General features: G+C 41.1%; 1 protein-coding gene across 4 annotated transcripts in view; it reads right to left on the reverse strand.

Moving 5' to 3' along the window:
• MAN1A1 (mannosidase alpha class 1A member 1) overlaps positions 1–18,510 on the reverse strand; it is a 242,319-nt gene that overhangs the window by 157,114 nt on the left and 66,695 nt on the right. Inside the window, exon 1 of one of the 4 annotated variants that reach the window (XM_056566447.1) lies at positions 11,302–11,321. The exons of 2 other annotated variants lie outside the window; for them this stretch is intronic. The gene's annotated coding sequence lies outside the window, so the exon portion shown is untranslated. Of the gene's footprint in view, positions 1–9,019; positions 9,040–11,301; positions 11,322–18,510 lie in introns of those variants that run through there. One more of the 4 variants, XM_056566446.1, reaches the window with a different exon arrangement.

The following is an 18,510-nucleotide window of genomic DNA, read 5'->3' on the forward strand; positions in this document are numbered from 1 at the left end:
GCCCCGACAGCCCGCTGGAAGGGGGCGTGTCGACCTCCGCACGAGGCGGCGGCCGACACGCCCCCTCAATACAACTCTATGGCAGAGCCGAAGCGCTGCCTTCGGCAATCTCCGGCTCTGCCATAGAGATGTATTGAGGGGGCGTGTCGGCCGCCGCCTCGTGCGGAGGTCGACACCCGCTATCTCGGCGGAGAGCCGGGGCCCCGTACAGAGAGATCGCAGGGGGCCCCAGCGGTCGGACCCCCCGCGATCTCAAACTTATCCCCTATCCTTAGGATAGGGGATAAGTTTTTCACCACTGGACTACCCCTTTAATCCTTCCAGTATTTATTAGCTGCTCAATATTACAGATGAAATTTTCTTTTTGGAACACAGAGCTCTCCGCTGAATCACAAGCACAGTGCTCTCTGCTGACATCTCTGTCCATTTTAAGAACTGTCCAGAGTAGGAGAAAATCCCCATAGCAAACATATGCTGCTCTGGACCGTTCTTAAAATGGACAGAAATGTCAGCAGAGAGCACTGTGCTCCAAAAAGAAAATCATTTCTTTGTAGTATTCAGCAGCTAATAAGTACTGGAAGGATTAAGATTTGTTTAATAGAAGTAATTTACAAATCTGTTCAACTTTCTGGCAACAGTTCATTTAAAAAAAATAAAAACACGTTTTCCACCAGCGTACCCCTTTAACACCTAACAACTTTGTTTACAAATCGTCGAAAAGACCAGAACAAATCATGGAAACCATTTTATATTTAAAAAACTAATTCTTCGGCAGAGTTCTGTACAGCACTTGGTCAGCAACGCTTCTGGAAAGTACATCCAAAACAAAGATTCTTATGGCACAAGCCATTGATTTTCCTATTCATGGACATTCCCGTGAGCACTTCTGCATACATGACTAGGGTCCATGAATAATCAAATTCACCGGGCCCACCTACAGTGTGCAATTCACCGAAGAAAGAAGCAGACCTTCAGAGGGCCGCCGCTCCGGGCTGCAGGTACGTATAGTAGTTCGAGACCCTACATCGCTATCCTGTGCACCCGCACTATAACCATGTGTATTGGGTTTAGTGTGGGTGAACAGGATGAGCGTTTTCCTTTAATGACTCTGGGTTATTTCATTTTTCCACTTTTGTCTTTTAATCCTCACTTTCTAAAAATCATAACGCTTTCAGTTGCAGCGGGCATCAAAGGAACTTGACAGGTCCCCATTCACCTTGATTTTACTAAATTTTATAAGAGAAAAAACCTGGCTTGAAGGTTTTTGTTTTATCCGCTAAAGCCCTGTCAAAATAACAGAATCAGCAAACTGAGTTCTGAACGCTGATGTGAACCTAGCCTTAAAGGGGTTATCCAGGAAATTTTTGGCTCCAGAAAGTTAAGATTTGTAAATTACTTTTATAAAAAAAAAAAATCTTAAATGTGCAATGTCATCAACATTTTTTTTTTTATATGTTGTAGTACATATGTACTACAAGATCTCGAATATATTTTCATTTTTTTTTTTTTTTTATTAAAAAGTTTTAGTTTGTTTGAAAAGTGGCCACTCGGGGGTCTCCCTCCTAGTGGCCGGCTGCAGGTCCTTATTCCTTCAGCCTGAGCTCGCTCCCTGCCTGTCAGTCAGACAGGCAGGAGATAGAGCATTGCCTCCCTGGGCTCACACGGCCACTCCTCCCGCACATGTCACCGCCGCTGCTGCCTCTGCACGCCCGCTGCAGGACTCTACAGTATGTATCTATCTTTAGGGGAGAGCGGGGTTCAAGGTTTTTACATGGGGGTTGAGTGAGAGCAGGGGAACGGAACGGGGTAGCACCCCATGGCCCTAACTTGTTTTCAACACAGGGTGCCTCCAGCTGTTTCACCACTACAACTACCAGCATGCCCCGACAGCCAATAGATGTCAGGGCAAGCTGGGAGTTGTAGTGGCGAAAACAGATGGAGGCACCCTGTGTAGATTAACTAAGGGCGGAAGTGTGCCCCCCCCCCCCCTAGCAGGCATCAGTGATGTCGTGCCTGCTGGGGAAGTCTGCCTGGTAGTGAGCACACTACCAGGCAGACAAAAAGGCATTTTTAATATGCTAAAAAAAAATATTAAAAGCAGGGAGGGGGTTAGGGATAGAAGGGCAATAGGCAGGGACAGTAAAAAAAATAAAAAAAATAAATAAGGATGGTGGGAGCTACACTTTAATTCTTTCAGTACTTATGAGCTTCTGAAGTTGAGTTGTTCTTTTCTGTCTAAGTGCTCTCTGATGACATGTGTCTCAGGAACCACCCAGTTTAGAAGAGGTTTGCTAGGGGGATTTGCTTCTAAACTGGATGGTTCCCGAGACACGTGTCATCAGAGAGCACCAAGACAGAAAAGAACAACTCAACTTCAGAAGCTCATAAGTACTGAAAGGATTAAGATTTTTTTAATAGAAGTAATTTACAAATCTGTTTAACTTTCTGGAGCCAAAAAAAAACAAAAAACTTTTTTCTCTGGATAACCCCTTTAAACAGTACTGTATGTCAACTAAGAAAAAGGCAACACTACCAAAAAAGGTCCCTTGGGGGTCTCCGGGCAAACAAAGTAAATCCAACTAAATTCCTTGGGGAAACAAATTCCCTCAGGGATAACCCTGACTAGAAGCACCCAAATAATAATGAATTGGTGCTCTGTTGCCACAGGGTGGCAGTGACGTTTTAAAATTACAGCACTGTGTATATGTCTTCTGATATTTATGCATTGCACTATGTAGTGTGAATAGATTCTATGGCAGAGTATATTTTATATAGTTAGCTGGCTTAAGAAAGCCAGTGTATTCACTTTTTCAAACCATGCATCCAGCATTTGTGCGTCTAACTGGCTCTCTTTAATTTGATTCAGCCAGCTAACTACACAGCTATTTATAAAACATATTCCACAGTGCTGAGCTAAAATTATATCTCTCTTTTCTGACGTTTCGCCATTGACTGGCTTTTTCAAAGTGCGAGATTAACTAAGAAAAGGGGCCACCTCTACTAAAGATATGCAACATTTTGGTGTAAAAATTACCCCAAACCAAACCATAGGTATGCACATGTCTTACAACATAACCAATCTCTTCGTGGGGTCACACATGAAAGCCCAGTTGTCTATCTTACTAACAAACCATATAGTGGTTGTATAATTATCCAATGGTTTTGGTGGCAGAGATCCAAGAAAGTAATGTACAGAATGAAGTTGGTTACTCACACTATGTGAATTTCATGTTCAAGGAGGATTTGATATATTCCTATTATCGGAAAAGGTTGAATTTTGTAATCATAATTTGCAACTGCCCTATTTAAACAACTTTATTGACCATTCCTCCTACCAATAACTTCCAACAGTAACAGGTCTCTGTGCAAAGACCATAAACGGTAAAAGAATCATAAGGATTAACATCACGTCTCAAAAGACGACTAAGGATTGATTTTCTAACGAAGTTATTGTTGACACCACTTTAATCTCACGTCCAATCTAATTCCATACTACATTAACTACATTACAGATCTATATCATAGGATAATGTAAATTTCTAGATAAACATCTGTTCACCAAATTATTATTATTTTTTTCTCAAAAATGCTGAATACTTCCGGTAGTCAGAAAAAAATGTAAGGGTAGTTTACGGTTTCAAACAAGTCATGTGACACAAAAGTAGTTTAAATCAGTGGGGAATCGCGGTGCTGAGACCCCACCGATAGCGGACCACTTATGCCTGCTTATGTTAGCTAAGCCCTTTGCTGGTTGATTTCCACTATGTACAGCTTGGCTCTCAGAAAGATGAGCGTGCCATGTATGGTTTTATAAAGTCTCAAAGACTTTCTATAAATCCATGCATAGCACACTAGGCTTTCCAAGGACAGCCAGGTGGAAACAAACTATACAAATATCAGCGGAGGACTTTTGCCCACTTGTTTCAGTCTCTGTACCCAGACCCCCACCGATCTAAACTGCAGGCATGCCACTAGAACCTTTAAAAAATAGTGGTGCACTGAAACAAAAAATGTAGGTGGTGCTTGGCCAAAAACCAAAACAAACCAAATATGACATGCTCTGTCCACTTAAAGGGGTACTCTGGTGGAAAACAAATGTTTTCAAATCAATTGGTTCCAGAAAGTTAAACAAATTTGTAATTTACTTCTTTTTAAAAATCTTAATCCTTCCAGTACTTATCAGCTGCTTTCTACAGAGGGAGTTGTGTAGTTCTTTTCTGTCTGACTACAGTGCTCTCTGCTAACACCTCTGTCCTTGTCAGTAACTATCCAGAGCAGGAGAGGTTTGCTATGGGAATTTGCAGTACCTCTGCAAAAAGTTGTACTAGTTTGGGTTACTAACTACAACTTTCAGCATGGCCTGCCACAGCCTATACTCTGCCACAGGCTGAAACCAGAACTAAAACCCAGCATGTAGTGTTGCAAAAGTTAGAGCACATGCTGGGAGTTTTAGTTCTGCGATCAGTGGGATCCAGCCAGCTCTGCATTACCTGCCAACTTGTCTGCTCCTGTCCATCTGCTGCCAGTTGGGCACATCCTCAGTGACAGCTACAAGATGAAGTTTCTCCTGTCGCACAAGTCAGCCCAGACGGGAGGCATGTACGTCTACCTCCTCCATGGCTTTTAATCTGGATTTGCCAGGTCGGTTGGCTAGGCATCCCCGACTAGTGCAGTGGTTGCCAGTCTCATCAGCCCTGTTCTATCAGTGAACGGAACCCCGGTAGGACTGAGTGGTAACATGGGCAGGCAGCAGCGGGGAACCCGTTGAAGCAGTCCTGCCTCACTTCTCCACTGTAAGAGGCAGGGAGGAGGCATGCCTATGACCCATCAAATGAGGACATTGCTGACTGTGTAGGGGAAGTGATGAAGATGATGAACCAGATGTAATCCCACATTTCTCTGGGTCCTTTGTATCTCCACCACGATCACACACAGTCAGACCAGACGAACAGCAGATATTGTTGACAAGCAGCATCCACCCCTATTTATGGCCCATATTTTTCTATTGGCAAAATGTACAATTTTTGGTCAAGGATTTCAGTTGGCAAAATTTTCATGCATCTCTAGTTGAAAATTTTGTAAAACAATACTCTCTAAAAAGTGGGGAGTTAGGCTCTTTTCACACAGCGGTTTCAGTGGTAAACTTATCCACAGCGGTTGTCTTTTGAAGGACACAGAGGTGCAGTGTGAAAAGAGCCTGACATGACATGATCCCCGTGTAGTCTGTAACCACGGAGAAGCATGCACAAGATTTCCTCTAAGTAGCACTGTAAGAAATGACTGCTTCCATAGTCTTCCCAAATACCAGTCCCTGGAGGGAAGCAGCATTAATGGCAGAGGTACTGCTAGTATGATAAGTAAAGCCATGGTTCCCATTAAGAGCTGTCAGGATGCAACAAAAATGCCCTTATAGAAAGCCCTGCTAGTTGTACAGGACTTTCATAAAATTTTTTACCCTGTTAGTCAATGATCGGAGGAGGTTTCTATACAAATTATACTATATATATATATATATATATATATATATATATATATATATATATATATATATATATATATATATATATATATATATATATATATACATACACACACACACACACACACACACCCCTAATAGTAGACAATGTTAGATACAGACATTACATCTGGGAACCACTAACAAAAGGAGATCAGCCTTATGTAAAAAGCTAGTATGAGACTTCAAAGAAAAAAAATCGAAAGTGCACATCCTGACTTTGGTCATTTCTGCTGCGGCAAACTATGCTTGGTAACCATAGTAACCCTTTCAGATTGTGAAGCAGGAATAATACATTTCAGGAGTTTTAGTTGAATGTTAGACCTCACTTAATCCAATTTCCACCTCACCTATTAGTGAACTGTCCTTGAGTCCACCCTTCTGTTAAGTTGTTAAAAGGCTTCTTCACACTACAGGGCCTTGGGTCAACCCATTCCGAGCAATGCAACAAAGGCTTTATGTTTGCAGCCAAAAGGGGTTCAATCTCATGGCTGGTGGTCTCACATGGACTTTACATAATAAGTGTTTGCATGAAGCCTAAAGTTAGGTTCACACAACAGAATTTCCTCTCCTTCTCCTTGCAAAAAGTAGTAATTCTAAGTGGAAATTCTGCCAGGACTCCTTGTGGAATCAAAACCCCACTGATGTCAATTGAAGGTCCTGATGAGGATTATTTTAACTGATGAAATTCTGCTGTGTAAACCAAACCCAAGATTTCAGTTACTAGTAAGGTAACCGGCATACCTGCTTAAGGGGTCACCCAGCTTGCCTAGATAGATACAGTGGTCCCTCAAGTTTCAATATTAATTGGTTTCAGGACGACCATTGCATGTTGAAACCATTGTATGTTGAGACTGTAGGGAACGACTCACATGGTGGGGTCGGCAATGACAATATTCACACAGGCAGTCGGTTTCAAATGTCCAAGATGATATTTATTTAAATGAATTTTAGGCACAAAGCATAGTGCAAACAAAAACAACAAAACCTAAGTCTGCCCAGCTCTAACTAAACATCAGGATACCTCTCTATCCTGCTGTGGGCCTAATGTCTGGCCCCAAACTCACAAATGTCCATAGAGGAAGGTTCAGACCTCATAGGTTTTCAGCTGCAGCTCTAGCTCTAGCTGTTTCTCCCCCGTCTCTCCAGCAATCAGCAGCCACCCAACCTCACCTGAAGACAACAACCTGTTAAGGACCCAGGGCGTACCTGTATGTCCTGAGTCCGCTCCCGTTCTATAATGGGGGGCCACGGCGTGGCCCCATGTCATATCGGGTCGGGCCCGGCCTTTAACAATGGCCGGGACCCGTGGCTAATAGCGTGCAGCATTCAAAGATGAACGCCGCGTCTAAAATGATTTTATAATGTGCGAATTATAAAAATATATTGTTAATTAAACCGCACGGCCAATGGCGCACACGCAAAAAAATTACAAAGTCCAAAATAGTGCATTTATGGTCACTTTTTATATCATGAAAAATGAATAAAAAGCGATCAATAAGTCCTATCAATGCAAAAATGGTCCCGCTAAAAACTTCAGATCACGGTGCAAAAAAATGAGCCCTCACACCACCCCATATGCGGAAAAGTAAAAAAAGTTATAGGGGTCAGAAGATGACAATTTTAAATGTATAAATTTTCCTGCATGTAGTTTTGATTTTTTCCTTAAGTACGACAAAATCAAACCTACATAAGTAGGGTATCATTTTAACCATATGGACCTACAGAATAAAGATCAGGTGTCATTTTTACTGAAAAATGTACTACGTAGAAACGGAAGCCCCCAAAAGTTACAAAAGTTTTTTTTTTCTTCAATTTTGTCTCACAATGATTATTTTCCATTTCGCCGTAGATTTTTGGGTAAATTGACTGACATTACAAAGTAGAATTGGTGGCGCAAAAAATAAGCCAGCATATGGATTTTTAGGTGAAAAATTGAAAGTTATGATTTTTTAAAGGTAAGGAGGAAAAAACGAAAATGCAAAAAATGAAAAAACCCCGGGTCCTTAAGGGGTTAAAATAAGGGGAAACCCAAAGTGGACTAGGGGTGTGGACTGGAACAGTCCCACATCCAACCTGTCCTCCAGTCCAGGAAATCCAGCCTGTGACGTTTAAACACTTTACCACAAGACCATAAAGCTATAGAAACCTGGTAATTGGTTCTATTCCAAAAATAGAAAAAAAGTGAGGATAAAAGAAAAATATTTAATACAGATAAAGCAAGCCCCTACAAATAAAAGAAAGAAATTGCTGCTGGGAACTGTAAATCACTGTATGTGAATGACAGGAGATTCTTCAGGGTGAGTTACACAATGTCCCCAAAAAAATGTGAAATGGAGCCACACCACCTGTTGTCCAAAAGAAGCAGCTAACCCTGACACAGGAAAAGGGTAGCACAGAACATGCAGTACCACCCTGTACTGTAGGAAGGCGCTACCAGACAGCCAGTCAGTGTATGCACTTCAGTAATACAAGTGTTTTACCAGTGAAATGCGCATTCTGATTGGTCAGTTCTTCTGGGACCGCCTACATGACTACTTAGTCCAGAATAAGCAGAGTTTACATAGATAAATGACAAGTTATACTGGATATCAATCTGCTTAGCTCCTCCTGCTCTATAACATGATGCATTTCCAATGTGACCGGTTTCCTTTAATTGAAAATAAATTTCCATGTATAAAAACTAAAACATATGTATAAACATTATGAGCAAGATTTATGAAAATTTGTGCAGAGGAAAAAGGAGCAGATTTCAAAAGGCCCCTTTTTCCAAATGAAATATGCAATCAGATTGGCTGCCATGGGCAACTGCTCCATAGTGTCCCTGTGTATGAAAGTTTTAATAAAATATATATATATATTCTACACACATACTTTACGGGGAGGGGGAAAAAAAACACTTTTGTGCAAAAAAAAAAAAAAAAACACATCATGAAAAGACCTCTGTAAAAAGCAATTAAAATAGGGCCCGATTGTTAATTATAATGGTGTCCAGCGGAAGCTGTGGGCTGCCTAACCGCGCCAGGAAAAGATGGAAACAAGCCATGTGACAGAATTAAGGAAACTTGTTTTTATACCGATCAGCGGGACATCTGTAAGGGGGCTACTTATTTAGTGCTCTTTGTTGAGTTCCCATTTAGCCACACAGAAAGAAGCTAACATGGTCCCTGTAGTTCTCTTTTGTTACTATTATTAGAGAAAACCATTAAAAAATAAGCTACCGGCAAAAGGAGAATTATTTAAATTCACAAAACATCACATTACAAACAGGGCTGACAAACTGGGAAAAACTAATTGTGAAATGCTTTCAATTATTCTGAATTTCAGCATGGAAGGAGGACTCCCACTGACTGAACATTCTCATAAGCACCAGGTAAAGCACATGTCCTTAAAGGAACACGTCAAATACGCAAAGTTATAGAAAAATGTCAGAATAAAGAGAGGAACTCTACAACCTGGTCGCTCTCTAGATATAGCTAAAGGAGTCTTTACGTTACAGACCCAGTTTAATCTTCGGGCATACTGGATGTCTGGAGACCACTGCAATAGATATGGCCAGATTTATCAGACAGAGTAAAAGTGGAGTGATTTTCCAACAACAACCAATCACAGCTCAGCTTTCACTTTACCAGAGCTGGTTAGCTGAGCTGTGATTGGTTGGTGTGGGAAAATCACTTCATTTTTTTCCTTCACAGAGTTTAATATATCTGGGCCTATACGTTAAGATCACACAAAACTGAAGAGCATCGTCCTATGCTCCTCTAGTTTGTGTAGTTGTAATCTACAGTATGGACTACATGTCATCCTCCTTTTATCCCTATAAACTACAATATTGCCATAGAAATACAACAGGATAGCAGCTTATTTATCAAGTGCCATCTGTTGGCTTACTGTGGATAACTTCTAAAACCGATAACAAAAAAGTCAGTCTACGCAGTTTTTATCACACCCACAGTATTTTAATGCGGCTTCAGCATCGATTTTATCCCCATACAGAAACCCATATCACAGGTCAAATTCTAAGCAGAAATGTTCGCTGCATGTGGATAAGATTTAAAAAGTCTCAAACAAATATTATGCAGATAAAATCAAGGTTCACGGGGCCAGAAGACTTCCCTTCGTACCTTTAACCTGTTCAGGACATAGGGCGTATGCATACGCCCGTGGGAATTCCGGTCCCCGCCCCTAGCCGGTTGGGGACCGGACCGGGATGCCTGCTGAAATCATTCAGCAGGCATCCCGGCACATCGCCAAGGGGGGGTCCTGAGAACCCCCAAGCCCCCCATTTCGGCGATCGCAGAAAATCGCATGTCAATTCAGACATGCGATTTTCTGCTATTCCGGGCTGATCAGATCTCTGGTGACCCGATCGCCCGGAAAATAGGGATGATCGGAGCTGTCAGTGAGGGATAGGAGCGAGGTTGCAGTGCTGCGATCTCCTCCTATTCCCTGCTATTAGTCAGAAATGAATTCTGACCAATGGCAGTGCACAACATGGGGTTGCCATGGAAACCCCCCCACTCTGCCCACCCCTGGATGTCGGGCAGAACAGGGGGAGAAGATGGCAGCGGGTACCTGATCAGAAGATGCCGTGGGGACCGCCGATCATCGTTGGGAGACTGTGGAGATCAGCGGCGCAGGTAGGGAAGCGACGGTGTGGGGGGGGGGGGGGGGGGAAAGGGGTAATAAAGCGATCTTTACTGCTGGTGGTTGCCAAACTAACTCCCAGCATGCCCAAACAGTCAAAGGCTGTCTGGGCATGCTGGGAGTTTAAGTTTTGCAACATCTGGAGGGTCACAGTTTGGAGACCACTGTTACAGTGGTGCCCAAACAGTAGCCCTCCAGATGTTGCCAGACTACAATTCTCAGCATGCCTAGACTGCCCAGGCATGCTGGGAGTTGTAGTTCTGTAACATCTGTCCCTTCAGATTTTGCAATTTTCATGAAAATTTTGAAAATTGCTGCTATACTTTGAAGCCCTTTTCAAAAAGTAAAAATATGTCCATTTTATGATGCCAACATAAGTAGACATATTGTATTTGTGAATAAAAATAACATTTATTGGGACTATCCATTTTCCTTACAGGTAGAGAGCTTCAAAGTTAGAAAAATGCAACATTTTCATGACATTTTGGGATTTTTCACCAAGAAAGGATGCAAGTAACGACAAAAATTTACCACTAAAAAAGTAGAATAGGTCACGAAAAAACAAGCAAACAATCTCAGAATCAGAATAATCTGTAAAAGCATCTTAGAGTTATTAATGCTTATGGTGACGGTGGCCAGAATTGCGAAAAAGGGCTGCGTCCTTAAGGTGAAAATGAGCTGCGTCCTTAAGGGGTCAACTGAAAGGTATTACATGTGTAATGGCTACCTTTAAAAGGTTTTTTTTTTTTTTTTAAGACAAAATTACAGTGGTCCCTCAACATACCATGGTAATTCGTTCCAAACGACCCATCGTTTGTCGAATCCATCGTATGTGGGGATCCTCAGGCTTCTTCTGCATCTTCTGCAGGGTCCGGGCCTCGCTTTCTGGTGACGTTATTATGCTGCTGCGCCGGCACGGCGTGCGCACTGGCGTAATAACGACATCGGAAAGCGAGGCCTGGACCCTGGAGAAGATACAGAAGACGCCGGAGGATCGCGAAGTGGACCCGGAGCAGCGGGGATATGTAAGTGAACCTGTCCGGGATGCTTAAAGGAAAACTGTCACCTATTTTCTCCCGCACTATACACATGTACTGGTGGATAGTGCAGGAGACGCTGATTAAAACGAGACCTACCTTGGTCTGATCCGCGCCGCCGTTCGCCCGCAATTGTAGTTTTAATCTCTGTGTATATCCGGCTGTAACTGGCAAAGGTGGTGCTTCTGCGGGCTAACTGACACTGCAGTCAGCGCCGCTCATGAATATTCATCCCTCCCTCTGGTTAGGAACGGCGAAGAGAGGGAGAACAGGAAGGATGAATATTCATGAGCGGCGCTGACGTCAGTGTCAGTTAGCCTGCAAAAGCCCCGCCTTTGCCATTTACAGCCGGATATACACAGAGATTAAAACTACAAGTGCGGGCGAACGGCGGCGTGGATCAGACCACGGTAGGGCTCGTTTTAATCAGCGTCTCCCGCACTATCCACCAATACCGGTGGATAGTGCGGGAGAAAATATGTGACGGTTTTCCTTTAAACTGCTATCCGACAGCAGCTTAAGCATTTTGCGCTGTCGGATAGCAGTTAATGCGATGGCGCCGACATATAAAAGCATTGTATGTCGATGCTGACATCGACATGCAATGGCCTCTGAGAGGCCATTGTATGTCGATTTAATCATATGTCAGGGCCATCGCATGTCGAGGGGTTACTGTAATTGATCAGCCTAGCCTCTTGAGTGGCTAACACTTGCTACTCCTGCCCAATTGTAAACATATGCTTGTCATTTGTATACTATGTAGTGGCCGTGCCATGTTACAGCAGCTCAGCTCCCATTCACTACAAGAGGAGCTTAGTAAACCGTAACATGGCACGGCCACTGCATAGTATACAAACGACAAGCATATGTTTACAATTGGGCAGGAGTAGCATGTGTTTGCCAATCTAGATGCTAGGCTGCTCAATTAACTTTGGATAAAAAAAAATTATATATTGAGAAAAGGGCCCTTTAAAAAAAAGGTATCTTTTATACATGTAAGGGCTCGTTCACAAGGCCATCTGCCCCTTTTAATAAATGCCCGTTATTACGTTTGATAATTTTTCAAACTGGTTGAAAATGGCTGTAAAATAATCTCATTGATGTCAATGGGATTTTTTTTTACAATCCTTCATCACTGTTTGCACCTATTTACTTTCTGTTCCGTTTTTTTTTTTGGACATATTCTACTTTAACATAGTGGTAAATTTTCGCCATTACTTGCATCCTTCCTTTAGTAAAAAATCCCAAAATGTCAATGAAAATTTAGCATTTTTTTACTTTGAAACTCTTTGCTTGTAAGGAAAATGGATATTCCAAATAAATTTTATATTGATTCACAAATACAGTATGTTTGCATCAGACAGTTGACATGTTTTTACTTTTTGAAGACATTAGAGGGCTTCAAAGTTCAGCAATTTTCACAAAATCAGAATTTTTTCAGGGACCAGTTAAGTGAAGTGGATTTGAGGGGCCTTTCTGTGAGAAATATCCCATAAATGACCCCATTATAGAAACTACACCCCTCAAAGTATTCAAAATTACATTCAGAATGTTTGTTTACCCTTTAGGTATTTCACAAGAATAGCAGCAAATTGGAGAAGAAAAATCTAAATCTCAATTTTTTCCATAACATGTTCTTGTAGACCCATTTTTTTTTTTCATTTTTAGAAGTGGGATAAGGAGAAAAAGCCCCCCAAAATTTGTAGCCCAATGTCTCTCAAGTATGGAAATACATCATATGTTGACAAAGTGCTCTGCGGGCTCACAACATGGCTCAAGAGGGAAAGAGCAACTGTGGGATTTTTGAAAATGAATTTTGCTGGGTCATGGTTTTTGGGGGCCGTATTGCATTTAGGAAGCCCTCATGGAGCCAGAACAGCAAAATAACCCCCACATGGCATACTATTTTGGAAACTACACCACTCAAGGAACGTAACAAGGGGTATAGTGAGCCTTAACACCTCACAGGTGTTTGATGACTTTGTGTTGAAGTTGGAAAAGAAAATGGAAAATGCGATTTTTAAACACAAAAATTATGGTATTACCCCAAATTTTTCATTTTCACAAGGGGTAATAGGAGAAAATGGACCCCAAAATTTGAAGCCCAAAATCTCCAGATTAAGAAAATGCCCCATATGTGGACGTTAAGTGCTCTGCTGGCACACTACAATGCTCAGAAGAGAAGGAGCTAAATTTGGCTTTTTGAAAGAGAATTTTGCTGAAATGGTTTTTGGGAGGCACGTTGCATTTAGAATGTCCCCAGGGTGCCAGAACAGCAAAAAAAAAAAAACACATGGCATACTATTTTGGAAACTACACCCCTCAGGGGGTATAGTTAACCTTAACACCTCACAGGTGTTTGACGACTTTGCGTTGAAGTTGGATGTGTAAATGGAAAATTAGATTTTTAACACTAAAATGATGGTGTTGCCCCAAATTTCTCTTTTCACATGGTGTAATAGGAGAAAATCGACCCCAAATTGTGATGCCCAATTTCTTAAGTTAAGAAAGTGCCCCATATGTGGATGTTAAGTGCTCTGCTAGCGCACTACAGGTCTCAGAACAGAAGGAGTGCCACTGGACTTTTGGAGAAAGAATTATGCTGAAATTGATGTTGGGGGCCATGTGCATTTACAAACCTCCCATAATGCCAGAACAGCAGAAACCCCCCACATGTGACACCATTATGGAAACTAGACCATTCCAGGAACATAAGGGTTACAGTGAGTACTTACTCCTCACAGGTTTTTTGAACAATGGGCCGTAAAAGTGAAAAATTTGATTTTTAATACTAACTTGCTGGTATTAATTACATTTATTTTAGTTTTACAAGTAGTAAGAGAAAAAAAGCTCCACAAATTTCCCAATAGCCCAATTTCTCCAGAATAAGGATATACCCCTTGTATGGTGGTAAAGCACTATGTGGGTGCAAAACAGGGCTTAGGAGTGAGACAGCACAGATGAGATTTGAGGTTAATTTTCTAACATTTTCCATGGTGCTCTGCAGCAGTCCTATACACTTTAGTAGCCTAAAAGTACCCTGCTAAGAACTACATTCTGGCAACTGCCTACTCATATACACTTATTTAGGAGGACCACAGTGTAGCATAACATGCTATTTAGCCAAGCTAAGATTTGCTGAAAGTGGTATGAATGTAGTTCTAAGCAGAGCATGTTCAAGCAATAAAGTAAAAATGGCCCATTGCTTTCTGCCACAGTAAGTCAGCATTTTTGTTTTTTTATTTAATTTATTTTTAAAGTGCACTTAGGGTACACTGCGGAATAGCAGCAAAAACTTGCAGCAATAACCTACTGAGAGTTATCAACATGTGAACATTCCCTTAGAAGGAAAGCAAATAAAGCTGTGCAAACACAACCTTACTGACATTACAGCCCTGGGGAAAACAGAGTTACTGAGATTTATCATCTATAAAAAACAACAACAACTCCTTATCGCTTACTTTCTAGACCTTTCTGTAACAGAAAAAAGTAACTGTCCAGCATTTGACTAAGGCTCCTTTCACACTACCATGACAGTGACGTCCGTTAGGAAGATAGCGGGAGAAAAATTTGTGCTTGTGGCGTCTTTCTCTCGCTATTTTCGGCCAAAATAACGGGAGGTATAACGGATGTTAGAGGAATACCATTCAAGCATGGGACCCTCTTTGCCCGTTATGACTCCTGTAAGGCTCAGTTACATTAACGGACATTAAAAGGGCGGTAAGAATGAAAAAAAAAAAAAAAAAGGCCCTTAACGTCCGTTTGTAACGGAGACACTTTCATAAGTGTGAAAAGTAGCCTAAATTTTCTAAATTGTGAAATAGCTAAAACTGCCTTTTTTCTACAGACTAAAGTTAGGAGAGGAGAAGAAAAAAAAAAAAAAAAAGCACAACAACTGATTCACAAAAGTGGGTCAAATAGGAAAGGCGGTGGAGCTTTTTAATATGTGCGGGGTGAACAACAGCTATAATTACCCGTTACCCTAAAGTATTCTCACAAGTAGGGCATGTCATTAAAAACAGGGGGAAGCCATTCACACCCTGGACAACACAAAAAACTGCATGACAAGTGAAAGCCTGCTCAGAAACTAAAGCAGTCACTACTACGCCAAATATGTGACAGCGGAAACAGTATTAAAACCAATGGGGGGAGAAAATCACATTTTTGTTCCTTTGTAAAATAAGTTCTTCCCTAGACCGGGCTCTGCCAGCACACACAGGCATTTCTATTAGAATAACTAATTCATTTGGTAAACTAGAACATTTCTATATTATTTGCCATTCCCCACTACTTCATGGCTTTCACCCTAGCTGTCGGATATACATGGTGCATATGTTCTGAAAGTGCTCTAGCATTTCAGGATTCAGGCCATCAACTTTACTGCTGGTGTCGCTCTTGATATTTTTTAAAAAACCTAACCCCAAATAAGTAACTAAAATAGTCCTATAAAATGTAACTATTCTGGTGGGTCGATGTACACTCTATGGGAGCGCTAGAGGCAGCAAAATACAGTGCTCAAGTATCTCTGGCGCCCCCATAGACAATGCACGGAATGCATACAATACTTCTCGGTGACATGGGCAGATCAGACCTTCATTGAACAAAGACTTATTCCCTCACCACAGGATGGGGGATATGTTTTAAGGGCTGAAATACCCCTGTAAAAAGGACAAAGCAAATTTTTGTTCTTGTATTTTTAGATTTTGTTTTTCATAAAACAAGCCCTCAATATAGGGTTCAGGGGTGTGGAAAATAAAAAAACTACTTGTCAACGGGACTAAAAACAGAGCAAAATCTACTTGTCCCTCATGACGATCCACTTGTCCGGACCAGTTTTCGCTTTTACACATATTTTCCTCCTCGCCCTATAATAGCCAGAACTAACTACTATAATGATATCTTTTCATTTTTAAATAACATATTCTCCAAAACAAAATAAAATATTCTCTCTCATATATATATATATATATATATATATATATATATATATATATATATATTATACATACATATATATATATACATACATACACATACATACATACACACACACCTCTCTCTCTCTATAAAAAAAATTATAATAATCGGTGAAGTGAAATTGAAATAGTAAAAAGATAATTTAGCAAATTTGGTGGTTTTCTTTTCTATGCCATTTACTTTGTGGTTGAGCTAACATGTTTTGATTTAGGCCGCCTGATTACGGCAATACCAGATTTGTATAGTTTCCGTCATGTCATGTTATAAAAAAAAAAAAACTTTCGAAAACTTTTTCATAGCCATTTTTTAACCCCTGTAGCTTTATTTTTTTTTCGCATACCAGGCTGTATGAGGGCTAATTTTTTGCACCGTAATCTGTTTTTTGTATTGGTACCATTTTGGTATTGATCTGACTCTTTAATCGCTTTTTTATATTTTTTTCTGGGATATTATAAAAATTGCAATTCTGGGGTTTGGTATGTTTTTTTTACATTTTTGTCATTTACCGTATGGTATACCTAATGTTATATTTTAAAAGTCCGTACAATTGCGCATGCAGCGATGCTAAATATGTTTTTTATTATGTTTACACGTTTTTATATAGGAAAAAGGGGGTGATTTGAACTTTTAACATGGACGGGTTTAACGTGTGTGTCTTTTAAACTTTCATACATTTTTTTTTTTTTACACACTATTAGACTTTCAGGAAGAACCATTAGATTCTACATACAGATCAATAGAGTTCTATTGAACTCCATTGATCTGTGTGTTCTGCGATCCATTGATGGAGCCTAGTCCAGCCAGGCTCTAGCAATGACAGAGCCACATACACCAGGGAAGCAGAGGTAAGCCCTCCGGCTACCGTTACATCAAACAACCTAACTACAAATATCATAAGGAGTATTGACTGCAATATTCTAGAAAAAAACAAGAATGAGTAAAGTGTTTATGGTAGAAAGGGTCTGTTCTACATGAGAGAAAGTCAATTTAGGAAGGATTTAACTACAGCTTGTAAGCTTTCCTAACCTGATTATGACATCACTGTTTCCACGCAGCCTAATCCCTTATCTGTCAAACATTGAAGCTGCCAGATATAACGAAACTGCCGTGTGGACAATTTTAAAGGGAATAAATAACAGAATGAACACAATAAATCTTTTTAGGGGGATCAGGAAAAGGATAAATTGTTTAGAAAAAGGTACATATCCTTCCTCTAAAATAAATAAATATATATTTATCATTCTTTTCAAACATATGGCTTTTATATGACTTTTTTTTTTTTTTTTTTTTTTTTTTTTTACTTTTGCGTACATGCGACCTATTTATCAAATAGTCGCACGACCTTGATAAATAGATCGCACGTAAGCAAAACCCGGGAAATCCACTTACAAAAGCATTTTTTTTAAATCAGAAAAGTTTTCCCTTATGTTAATAGCCAAAGTTCCTTATCTACCCTTTATTACCAGTAGCGTTGCTAGAGAGCGACGGGGAGGGGGGGGCTACCTCATCAGGTGACACCCTGACTGGCCTGCCTGGCACTAAATAGCTGTACTCCAACTATCCCGCAACGTAGGGATGTAAAAAGTTTAACACAGGTTTGCTCTACACCGGCTATATACCAAGAAATGCTAATGCCGAATCATAAACCCCCCACCCCTCCCCCCAAAGGAAAAATTGCAATCACACCCATGACAGTCAGCCAAGACATGGCTACATACCTCCTTAAATGTATTTTTTTTTCCTGATTCTTAAAAGGGGTACTCCACCCATAGACATCTAGACAAAGATGTCTGATCACAGGGGTCCCGCTGCTGGGATCCCCCGTGATCTGCCTGCTGCACCCAGAGTTTGTTTAAAGTGTCGGGTGCAGCGCTGGAGGCTCGTGACATCACGGTCATTCCCCCCTTGAGACATCACGGCCACACCCTTTCAATGTAAGTCTATGGGAGGGGGCGTGACAGACATCACGCCCCCTCCCATAGTCTTGCATTTAGGGGGCGTGGCCATGACAGCACGAGCTGGGCGTGACATCACGAGCCTCTGGCCCACATAGCCAGTCAAGCCAGTCATCCGGCATGGAGAAAAGTTCACTCCATGCACTGGATGTCTGGGGTGCCGCAGCAGAGATCACGGGTGTCTCCAGAGGTGGGACCCCTGCAGTCAGACATCTTATCCTTTTGATAGGGGATAAGATGTCTAGGTGCGGAGTACGCCCTTTTAAGTTACGTGATATAAGTAGGTTAGAGGGTTGTTTGCAGAATTTACTACAGTTTCGCTTCTACTTTCAGGTTAATGTCTGCAACAAATAAACCAACAGACTGTAGATTTTAA

Source organism: Hyla sarda, chromosome 3, assembly GCF_029499605.1.
Source record: "Hyla sarda isolate aHylSar1 chromosome 3, aHylSar1.hap1, whole genome shotgun sequence".
Taxonomy (NCBI): domain Eukaryota; kingdom Metazoa; phylum Chordata; class Amphibia; order Anura; family Hylidae; genus Hyla; species Hyla sarda.